Genomic DNA, 12,256 nt, shown 5'->3' on the forward strand with positions numbered 1-12,256 from the left:
GATTCCTTCCTCGACGGAAATACTAGGCTTGGAATGGATGGAGAGGAAGAGTACAGTTTGTTTGAGTAGTATAGCAGTGTTCCTAGGTACTTAGAGACAGATCCTGTGGGGGCTTGATTGCCCTCAATTCGTAATAAAGCTAATGTTCATCACATTGGAGTTCTAGGACATTAAAGTTTGATCCTATGCCTATTTTAATCAATAAAAAGACTTCAGTGGAAGTTGGAGCAAATCTTTAATGCAGAAGGATCAAATAATCAAAATGAAAACACAGAACATTCTTAATTGACATAATGCTTGTAGATGTTTTCTTGCTGTTGTTGTTTTTGCCTTTCTAGTAACTTTGTACTTGTGGTGTGTTTTTTGTGGCCAGGTAGGGGAGCGGCAGCTAGCCAACAGTAAGATCCTGCAGGAAAAGACTTGGCATTCAGACATATTAAGTAGGCACTCAAAAAAACCCAACTCCATTTCCTTATATTTTGTCTTTTATAAAAACAAACACACTAATAGATGTGAGGAATAAAATTATGTAGAATCTGAGCTAGCGTGTATCCTATTGTGTTATACTGTATCGTATCGTGTGTGCTTATGGGAAGATGCCTTTATGTGCCATTATTTTACCGCCACTCCAGTACTGTATTTGACCCAGTCTTTTTTTTTTTTTTAACATCATTTGAATGACTGTGTAAAGCATAGGGTAATTTAATGTGCATCATTTTATAGAGTCTGTGAACTTTCTCAATTGATTTTTTTTTTATAGCAATTTCCCTGAAAGACATTGTGGGGTGAGAAGATGGTTAAGAGAATGATTGGTCACAATGACTTGGAGACTAAGAATAAAGGGTCTTTATGTTGCAATTAGAGTATTTCTCAAGCACATGGCAAATCCATAGCGTTGATCCTAGTATTGATAGCCATTCACATATGGCTCAAGTATTGTAATTGTGAGATGGCAGTGAAATCCAGTTGCATTTCAGTTGTGCTATTGAATTGTAATGTGCTTGATTTCTTATCTTAATTATATTTACAGTTTTGTTTTGTTTTTTGTTAGTCTCAGACTGGAACAATGCTTACAAGCTATAGAAGAACATTTGTTCCTTGAAGAGACTTAATGTTTGGAATCGAGCCAATCAACTAATCCATTTCTTTTCCAGAGAATAGGCTCTGTTCACCAAAGTTATCAACCAGAATCTCACAGTTAAGTATGACATGTGGGACTGTTTTTATAGCGAAGTAGCTCATGATGCTATACACTAGTAACTATTGTGTTGGCGTTTCTAGTAGAAACTCTCCTTTCAGAAGTTTATATCTCGGCTGTAAAAATGTGCTTCAGGTGGCTCTTTGGCATGGCAGATCCCCCCTGCTTAAGAGCAAGGACATCTATGTATCTATGGCAATATCTATGTATTTTTTCATGATAAGAAATTGAGCTGGAATTGAAAAGTGTGTGTATTGAGACAGTGTGGCCTAGTGGACAGAGCGCTGGACTGGGATTCAGGAGGCCTGTGTTCCAGTAGCACAGCCAGAACTAGTCTGATGGGTGAACTTGGGTAAGTCACTTCACCTCTCCGTATCTTGGTTTCTCCATCTTTAAAATGGGGATTATGATACCTCCCTCGTAAAGTGCTTTGAGATCACTGAATGAAAAGTGCTAGATATTATTATTAAATGCTTAGGCCCTACTCCATTAGATAAATTTGTATCTGTCTAACTTAATTGATTTAATGATGCCAGTGTAAACCCCCAAAGCATGATTCAACCAGTGGACCAAATTCGATGACAAATCCTGGTCACATGCCACCTGAGGCAAGTTGCACATAAACTCTGCTTTACATCTTCTTAGTGTATGCTGGTATGATTTAATTCAATAAATTACCAAAGTAGCATTACCTTATTAAAAGACTTTATCCTGCAGTTCTTGCACTGTCCGTTGACTTGAATGTGAAGTTTGCTTACTCCCCTCATTGAGGGCATATGCCCGCTTTTTATTAACAAGGTTCACAATCTACAGGTCTTGATAGATTCCTGCCACTATTTCCAGGTAGCAGGAGTAGGCAAGAGACTTCCTCCAACCCTCCATGTGCCTGGTTGATCTGGATTTTATCACACTAGTGTATGAGTATTCTCCAGGCAGGATTACTACAGTGGGTTCTACTTGGGGCTACATGTGAAGACTACACAAAACAAATGCAGAACATGGCTGACACGTTCCTTAGCAGAATTTCCTGGATGGGGCCTGATCTGAAGCCTACTGACAGCAGCGGCTCCAGGCACCAGCAGTCCAAGCGTGTGTCTGGGGCAGCAAGCTGTGGGGGGAAGCCTGCTAGTCCCTGCGAGGGTGGCAGTCAGGCAGCCTTTGGCGGCTTGCCTGCAGGAGGTCCACTGGTCCCGTAGATTCAGCAGCAATTCGGTGGTGGTACGCTGAAGCCATGGGACCGGCGGACCTCCTGCAGGCAAGCCGCCGAAGGCTGCCTGACTGCTGTGCTTGGGGCGGCAAAAAAACTAAAGCCGCTCCTGTCTACTGAAATCAGAGTCTTTCTGCTGATTTCAGTGGTATTTGGATCGGGCCCTAACAGTGTATGACACCTTTACTCCCATAGACTTCTAGAGCTGGTTGGAAATTTTCTGAGGAAAATTTCAACTTTGCGTTGGAAAGCCAAAAACATGAAAACTGTTGTTTTTTTGGTTTGTTTTTCAGCCAAAAACTTTCAGGTTTTTTGATGAAAAATGTAATATTTTCTAGGAAAGTAAACATTTTATTTTGTTTAGTTGAAAACCCAAGTTTTGATGCAAAATTTTCAACCAGCCTTGAAGGGTTCCACTTTGTTTCTGGGTACAATTCTAAGTATTAATATAGAACTACAAAGTCCTACTTGGTTTGGAACTTGGCTTTCTTAGAGACCATTGCACTGTTCATGCTCCGTCTCAGAAACTTTGTTGAAACTGACTTGAGAGATGAGCTGCATATGCACAGAGGTTTAAGTTTTCCAAACTCCAAAGCAGCATCACCACTATTTAGCCTAGAACTATGCAGTGTAGATTTCAGTGCTCCAAAGTACGTAAGTTAGTGCAACACAAGACAGTGACTCTTACACCAAAGGTCCTGTCAAAGCTTCTACTGTATACTTTGTCCTGTGCTTAGAAATCATGTTATTCAAGAAAAGTATATGATACGCTAGTGAACTGATTGGTTTCTGACTGAATGGAGGTTGTTTTTCTAACTTTTACATCAATAAATAAGGTTCAGTTAACAGTAATCTAATTAGCTGGGTCTTGGTTTCATTTTGCACAATACATTTCAAGTTAGAGGAAAGTGATCCCTTACTGCTATGCAGCTGTAAATGCAACACCTAGGTATGTATACAGGTGGACAGCAAAAGCAGTCAACATTAATTTAGGCTAAATTGAAAAAACTGGGAGCCTAAATTTTTTACTTTTATTTGTTGATTATAATTTATTTAATAATTAATAATAGGTTCCAAATCCTCAAAGACCTGAAATAAGTTGCCTGATTTTCAAAATCAAAAACTGTTGACGTTAGTGGGAGTTTTGTCACTGTTTTTAATGGGAGCGGGATCAGACTCAAAGGCATTTTGTGAAACAGTTTTGTTTCGGTTGACGATTCTGTGCTTTAGAGAATCAGTAAGCAGCTTGTGCTCCATACAGAAATAATCTGTAAGAGCTACGGCACTTTTATTTAAGCACACTGCTAAACTGCTGGCATTGCACCTGCTATTTAACATTTTGAACTAGACAAATGTTCTAGCAAACTGATTATATTCATCCAAACAGAAAACGTTTCCAAACATTTTCTATTAAACAAGATTTTAAGAGTGGAAATTGTACATGTAGGTGACAGTAGCTCCTTGTGCCTCCGGAGGACCTGTTTGGGGTTGGCAATTTTAGCTCCTACCACATTTTGCTCTTTGAGCATCTTTGCCTGTGAATCTATTGCTGGCATTAACCACACAGACATAACCTAGTCACTATTATACTGCTACTGTTTAGTAGAGACGAACACGTATTCCAACAACTGAAGCGATGGGCTGGCATCCCCCATGTGAATTTAGCAGATGTCGCATGGATTGAAGATAATACAAAAACAAATATGCAAAGAATAGAGCTACACAGCAGGTAAATATTGTTTTTTCCATGCCCCACCCAAAGCAGTCAAACCAAAAATAGAGGTATAAAGGACAACGAAAACGCCTTCTTCAGTTTTAAAGACACAGTAACCTCATTTTCCATTGAGTTATAAAGGTGCAGCGCATTCAGTTTACTTCAAGAGTCTGATATCCACAAGGCTGTATGCTGATCTAGCAAGAGTATATCAGGGGAGTAACTCCTTTGAAATCAGTGCCGTTAGAATAGTGCAAGTGAGATCACAACCAGGTTCAGGAGTTAAGAGCCGATAACATTTTACAGTATATGCTGAAAGAAACTTCACTAAGTACCAGGCAATGTTGAGTTGCTAAGAAGCATAAAAGGTGCAGTAGGCAGCAGAGCTGTGGACTTTGGACCCTTTCATCACACCATCTGCTGCACTGAATGCAAGGCCCTTGCTAGGAAACTGCACTGCAGTTAGTCTGCCCCCGGCTTTCCCATGTGCAGGCAGCACTGCTCTGGTGAGTACAGCTGCTAGAAGGACATGGGCAGCCCAAAACTGGGAGCAGGCAATAGACAGAGCTCAGGCATTAACAAGTGCACCAAGTAAGGCAGCCTCAAAGGAAGTGCTGACAAACCAATCCTGCAAAATGGCTCGTAGGGGGGCTGAAGGGTCAGCCTTAGTAGAGGAGCAAATACCATAGTCTTGTCCGGGGAGACCAGCTGCCAGAGGGGTGAGGTATCGAAAGCCTAAAGGTACATGGAGATTGTGGGAATGTGACTCCACACATGCCAGTCAGACTTAGTACGCTCCTCTTTTTACATGGCTGCTGTGGCCGCTTCAGAGCAAGCACGAGGGATCCCACAAGTGAGCACACTGCTGCTGACCTTAGCTGCCAATCTGCCGGAGCAAGGTGTCTCGGCATCCGGATGCCACACACCTCGGAAATAGCACCTATCCCCCCAAGTGTGATATAGCTAGGGCCCTACCAAATTCTTGATCATGAAAAGCCCATGACGGATTGTGAAATCTGGTCTTTGGTGTGCTTTTACCCTGTCCTATTTCAGATTTCACAGGGGAGACCAGCATTTCTCAAATTGGGGGTCCTGACCCAAAAGGGAGTTGCAGAGGGTCACGAGATTATTTTACAGGGGTTGCAATATTGCCACCTTTACTTCTGCACAGCCTTCAGAGCTGGGCAGCAGGGAAATGGCAGCTGTTGGTCAGGATCTGAAGGCAGCACCTTGCCAGCAGCAGTGCAGAAGTAAGTGTGGCAAAATACCATACTACCCTTATTTCTGCGCTGCTGCCTTCAGAGCTGGGCAGCCAGAGAGTGGTGGCTGCTGACTGAGGGCCCAGATCTGCAGGCAGCAGCACAGAAGTAAGGGTGACAATACCATACCAGGCCATCCTTACTTCTGTGCTGCTGCTGCTGCTGCTGGCAGTGGCTTTGCCTTCAGAGCTGGGCTCCTGGCCAGCAGCTGCCGCTCTCCAGCTGCCCAGCTCAGAAGGCAGCACTGCTGTAAGCAACAGCACAGAAATAAGGGTAGCAGTACGGCAATCTCCCCTACAATAAACTTCTGGATCCGCCCCTCGCCCTCAACTTCTTTTTGGGTCAGGACCCCTACAATTACAACACCATGAAATTTCAGATTTAAATAGCTGAAATCATGAAATTTATGATTTTAAAATCCTATTATCGTGAATTTGACCAAAATGGACTGTGATTTTGGTAGAGCCCTAAGTATAGCAGTGGTAGAGGGATGGGGAGAAGTGGTAGCCAGAAGACATGCACAGAGGTCCCATAGCTATGGTGGAGCTAAGTCACAGGGGCAAGCATGTGCTGCTGCAATGGAGTGATCTCTGCTCTAGCTCTTTCTCTTTCAGCCGGTTGTTGGGTGGCTTTTGTGATGGCACTAGGACAGTCTGCAAGGCTGTGTGGAGTCTGGCTGTACACCACGCATTCCCCCCTTGTTGTAAAAGGGTCTGATCCTGCTCCCACTGAAGTCAATGGCAAAACTCCTGTTGGCTTCAGTGGGGTAGGATAAAATCTTTACTGCTTCTCAGGGTGAGGGTGACTGAAAGAAGACCAAGAACTCTCTACTTTGCCTACATCTTTGAGCTTCATTCTCCACTGCAGAAGTTGAGGATCAAGCATAGAGGTCAATTGGAGTGGTCTGCTACAGCAAGGAATCAGCCTTATTTGCATACAACATATCTAATTTGGCCCATTATGTACCTTAATAAAAATACAAATCTCTCTTAAACGAATGGGGAGGATTCCAAAGTGGCCATACAGTGACACTGAATAATGTGAGACATAAGAAGCCTCCTACTTCTTTTTTTTTTTTTTCCCCCAGAACCACAAAATAATTTTACATGTCAGTTTCCAATGGAACACAGGACTATAAAACTTCTTTATAACCAGGACAAAAAGCACTTGCACTTCACAGCAATTATTTATGGCAAATATGAGGGGTAGGGAATTAAATACATTGCTGGAGAAAAAGTGGAGGAGACAAAGGTCAGCTATGAAGAGAAACTTCTGCTTTTTGTTTGTCTATTGTTACTGCTTATGCATTTAATTCATACTCTCCAAAATATGAGTTCTTCCACATGTCCAAATGAAAGCATGCTGGATTCAATCCCCAGAAATATTCTTAGTATTTGTGGCAACATCACTGGCACCTCTATGACCTCAAATCATCCTTTTCAACCATTCCTCCAAATCTCTCTTGATGCCCACTTGGACATCAGCCTTTCAGCAAGGAAGAGCACTCTATGCTTCAATCCTATCTCCAATAACTTCTCAGTGCTTGCTTTCTCTAGCACAACAATATCTACCATTCTCTGTCCACTAGCATTGCTGCCTGCAGCCACACTTTTGGGCTGTGTTCTTCTGAGTTCCCCTGAGCTAAGGAAGCATCATTAAGCCAGGCCACTGTTTAGATGGGAGAAAATGCATGTGCTGCTGGATTGGGTGCTGTTAATTCAGGAAATGGGAGTCTGCCTGTGAGTCAGTATGGAACCAGTACTCCTGCATGGTGTGTTATAGCACTGTGCTGCTGGAGAGCTTCCTTTTTTAGATGAAAAGTTAGACCACAGTTCTGACTGTTTTAACTAAAAATCCAACGACACTTCTATAGCACTGTGACAGAACGAACAAACAACATTGCCCATGCAGAGCTGTCTCCCCACAAAGGGGGAAGGAGAGCTAGAGTCTCTGGCCTTGTCTACACTGTCACTTTACAGTGCTGCAACTTTCTTGCTCAGGGGTGTGAAACCTGTCCCCCTTTTCCCCCCGAGCGCTGCAAGTTTCAGCGCTGTAACGTGGCAGTGTAGACAGTGCACCAGCGTTGGTAGCTATGCCCTTCGTGGAGGTAGGTTTTTTTATAGCGCTGGGAGAGCTGTCTCCCAGTGCTGGTGCCGCGACTACACAGCTGCCGTGGCAGGACTTTAATGTTGCTAGTGAAGATGTACCGTACCCTCTGTCTAGTTCACTGAGGACTTTCCTATTGCTCTCAGAGATTCTGGTGATGAGTGGCAACATACAACCCTCAGGTAGACAGATGAGATATAGGAGTTGAGGTGTTATCTCTGGTATTCCAGCTAAACTGTGAGCTGGGTGTTTTATAATACGGCTACCTAACATTCCTCCCATAGCTTGTTATCTGCATTGTAATGGATTTTATTTGTATCACAGTAGCACCTCAAGATGCGGAACCAAGACGGGGACACTGTACTATGCACTCTACTGAGAGACCACCCATCCCCTGAAGAGCTTATGTTGAAATAGGCCAGGGGGGTTGAGAGGGAAATGGGCGGTGACTTGCCCATAGTCCCACAGCAGGGCAGTGGCAGAGCCAGGAACAGACCCAGTGCTCTGTAGACTTTCCTCCTGTCTTTTTGGCCTTTTGTTTTATGTTCTCCAGGCCATTCTCTGCACTGCTCAAATCCCACACTTCTCCCTGTCCCTCAGTCTTTGCCTCTCCTTCCTGGGAGTACGGGCTGTACCCCACAAGTTACTGAGCACTCTGGCCCCAGCCCAGCTTAGCACATGCTTACTTTTTAAGCTTCTGCGTAGTTCATTTGAAATCAATGGGAATACTGACATTTCCCCCCCAAGCTCAAAGTGAGACTTGGGAAATGCAAATTCAGTGTAAACACACTGAGTGAAGCATAGATTGAGATCACCCACTTAACACAGCTCTGTTTCTAACCCTCGATGATAAAGCAATTAAATCTTGCTTCTTGAGCCACCTAGCTTCCTCAAGCACAAACCTTTCTCCTTGAAAGGTGACCATTAGACCCTTCGTTACCCCTAGGCTGTGTACTTGTGTGTGTACATGCATACACGGTAATTGGTTGTAAAATATTTAGTGATATTTATAACAGCAGCACTATTCCCAGATAACAGTATTACTAGTGGAATAGAGTCCACTAGTCTCTGGAATAGAGTCTCCACTAGTCCTGTTTGGACCCTCCACTAAAACTGGCCCCAAATTCTTAATTTCCACTAATTCCTTATTGCCTGTGTACCAGAGGGAATATTTGATTTGTATGAATCTACCACGCCTGTCCCATAAGGCACCGCTGCATTTGACTCTGTGCTTACGTGAAATGACAAAGCAAGAAGTTAAATGGAACTGTGTCATAAACGGCATAGCAGAAATTCTAATTACTGTAGATATTCTTAGGTTACTGCTATAAAGCACAGCTGAGCTGCTAAAGAAGTCAGGTGCATCTATATTACTTGCACTGGTTTCGTAGGAAAATACTGTGGTTGTTTTTCTCTCATTCAAAAATCATGCTTCTTTCATTCTAGATCTGTAAGCATGATAACAATTGAAGTCATATTTCACAACCAATGCAAATATTTAATATGATGTCTCTGAAGCTCACTGTCTAAGAACATTCTACATAATGAAACATGGAGCTGATTTAATGACTAAGCTGCTAAATATGGGTGTTCCATGACCCAGTCAATGTGCACAAACATTAATTAAAACAGAAGGGTCATAATAGACATTGTCACTTTAAAGACGCAGTGCCCGTTTTCTATTGGAATCTCTACAATGGGATGATTGGAGCTCTTGGTGTGTTTTCTTTCCAGGTTTAAGTACAGTTATGCAGATATACCCCATATGTTAACCTGAAGAATGTGCTGTGTTGATCTTGTGAATGATTTGGGCCAAATTTTATTCTTAAGTATATTTGTATAAATTTACAGTAACCCTTCTGAAATCAGTGGTATTACTCCAGATTGACATCTGTGTAGTTACGAGCAGAATATGACCCAAGGTAATTTTTATGGTTAGATAGTAAGGTCTTTGAACAGCACCTAGCACAATGAGATCCTGGTCCGTGACCAGGGCTCTTAGGTGTGACTGTAATACATTATTATTGTTTGTATCAGGCAGTGCAGCAAAGTTAGTGACACAAACCCATGCTTCAGGTGCTCCGGGAGGCATACAGCTGAATGTGTCCTGCTTCTAATGGGTCAGATATTTAACTAGTTTAAACAGGACAACGGTGTCAGGTTTACACAGGTTTACAATGGAGCTGTGCCTATTTACACCAGCTGGAGATCTGGACCAGTAAGTGCAAATACCTCTTAATGACAACATGCTTATGCTAATACTCCTAATTTTCAGAGGGAGGTTTGAATGAAACACATACACAACTGGTTGAAGCTAGTCAGGATTTCATTGACTACCTGCAGGCCAGCCCCTAACTAAAACAAAACAAATAGGCTTTTGTAGGGTCAGTTAAACATAAAATTTTCTTCTTTACAAACACTGATATTTGGACAGGATAGAATATTTATATGACAGCATCAAATCCTGTCATGAACTTTGTCCTGGTCTCAGCTGTCACTATTGAGATTAATTTTACTAAGTAAGATGGGAACTTGAAAATGCTAAAAATCCATTCCCTTTGCTTATCACTATTTAATTGTTATGTATTTCATTTAACCAATTTTAAAGCAGTAGGACCTCTGTGGGAACACGAAATCTAATCTTGAAGTCAGTGGGAGTTTTTCCTGGGTAAGGACAGCAAGATCATGCCTATGGTGGTTTTCAAAGATCCCATACTGCAAATCCCACTGTTCTTCTCTGAAGGGTAATATACACTCAGAACACTGATAGGCCCCACAGCCTTAATAGACCTGGCTGAATTCTGTTCTTGGCTCTGCCACGGAATCACTATGTGGCCCTCTACTGATCACTTCTGGACAGAATTTCAAAAGTGGACACCATCTTGGCTGATTATAGGTTTTTGGATGTCCAACTAAGACATCTTGGGCCTGACTTCACCTGAGCCCTTCTGAAAATCAGGCCCAAGATGTCTCAAATTGGGCACCTACAAAGTGAACTGAAAATCAATGTTCAGTTTTGAAAATGTAGCTGATAACCTCCCTATGTACTTAACTTCCCTATTTGTTAATGTGGATGACAATAGCTTCCTTTGTAGAGCACTTTGAAAGCTTGGCCACAGAATGCAACATAGTGCTAAATATTATTATTCCCTTCTGCTTTTAATATCTGCTGATAGTAGATGGAACAAGAGAATACTTTACACAGAAAGATGACAAAAATACCTTCCTTGCACCCACCACCTCTCTACCAGAACTACTGTAGTTGAGTAAATTAATGAACGCTACTAATTTGTTTGAAGCAACGGGAATCCCCAAGGGGGACAGTATTATGGAAAATGGAGCTAGCATTGTCAAACAAGACTGAGTACTGCATTCCTGCGAAGGGAACATAATGGTGAGTGGATAGTGTATTATCCGAAACAATTATGATGTTTAAGGAAAAACATAGGTGGAAAGAGAAGATCTTCAAGCCAGAGAGAGAACGAGCTTTGGTTTTGCCTAACATTGTATGCTAGAAAAATTCTTCAACAAAAGTGAAAATATGACCGTCCGTGATATTGACAAGGTCAGTGAAACCTCATGCCATTCCATGTGTAAGTTAATATGGCTTGCTGTAACCTGCATACCTGATTTCCTAAGTTTTAACTGAAGTATTATAATCACTACTTGCGTCCCTCCATTTCTAGATTCTGCTCTGTCTTTAGATTTTTTAAGCCCCCCCCACCTGCCTCTTATTTATCTTGCAAGTTTTCACAAAGGTGCACCAAATTCTAGAAGGCAGAAAACTGGAATTACATAATTTCAATGTGGAGTCATATCCACTAAACCACAGTTTCACTGAAGTGACTCAAACAATACACAATTCAGAGGAGGCATAAATAAAGTCGGAGGTTCCCCAAATCCTCCGTTTTCAGGCATAGAGTGTAGTAACTATTATTTAAAATATGCCCTAATAATTACAAACATGACCAGTTAAATAAAAAAATTAACTTAAAAATATTTTTAGGTTTAGGTTTTTATTAGTCAGAGGTAGTTTTAAAAAAAAGCTATCTGATCTGCTTTGGTTTTCTACTAAGTGGTCTGTATCTCTGTCTGGAAAAAATACTATCTCTGCAACAGGTGAAACATGGAGTTCAAATATTTTCAGGACAAAACTATTAGAAAGATTTTTCTAAAAGTTAAAACTAAACAGAGTGCAATAAATGTCCAATAAACAATTTCTCTTGAAAGTACAATTAACATCTGGAAGTTTAAAACGTAAAAGAACAAGAACGTTTCCTACCTGCAGCTTTTGTGTTGGTCAGGAAGTGTAGCTCTTTTCTGATTAGAATCTCCCATGGCTTAGCTTGGTTTCTGCATTTGAATGTTAAATATGTAAGAATGCCTTGTTTAGCCTGTGAGTTTGCATGACCTCTTAATGAGACACTGTAGTTAGTCATCATTGGGTATAAAGGTATCATGTGACTGTAGATGAAAATAAAATCCTTTAAAGTTTGAATTTAATACTTCCTAGAATCCGTAACCCTTTACCTGCAAGCTGGACATGAAACCTGACAAACCTTGTTGTTTTATGGTCAGGTTAAAAAAAGAGTGTGCCATCTTATTCCTTTTCTATGGGATAGTAAAATGTATTAAAAAAAAAAAATCTCCAATGCAATTTATGTACCCACAGACTATCGCTGTATTTTGAGTATTCTATATAATAGATTCTCCAAAGTCACAAACTAAGCTGACCAGAAAGTCCCCCATCTCAGATCAGGTATTTTTACCTG

General features: G+C 41.5%; 1 protein-coding gene across 2 annotated transcripts in view; it reads right to left on the reverse strand.

Annotated features, from left to right (window-relative positions):
* PGCKA1 (PDCD10 and GCKIII kinases associated 1) overlaps positions 1-11,849 on the reverse strand; it is an 82,652-nt gene extending 70,803 nt beyond the window's left edge. Inside the window, exon 1 of one of the 2 annotated variants that reach the window (XM_075066522.1) lies at positions 11,767-11,849. The gene's annotated coding sequence lies outside the window, so the exon portion shown is untranslated. The remainder of the gene's footprint in view (positions 1-11,766) is intronic. The other variant, XM_075066521.1, reaches the window with a different exon arrangement.
* Positions 11,850-12,256: the final 407 nt, after the last annotated feature.

This window comes from Chelonoidis abingdonii, chromosome 5, assembly GCF_003597395.2.
Source record: "Chelonoidis abingdonii isolate Lonesome George chromosome 5, CheloAbing_2.0, whole genome shotgun sequence".
In the NCBI taxonomy this organism is placed as follows: Eukaryota; Metazoa; Chordata; order Testudines; family Testudinidae; genus Chelonoidis; species Chelonoidis abingdonii.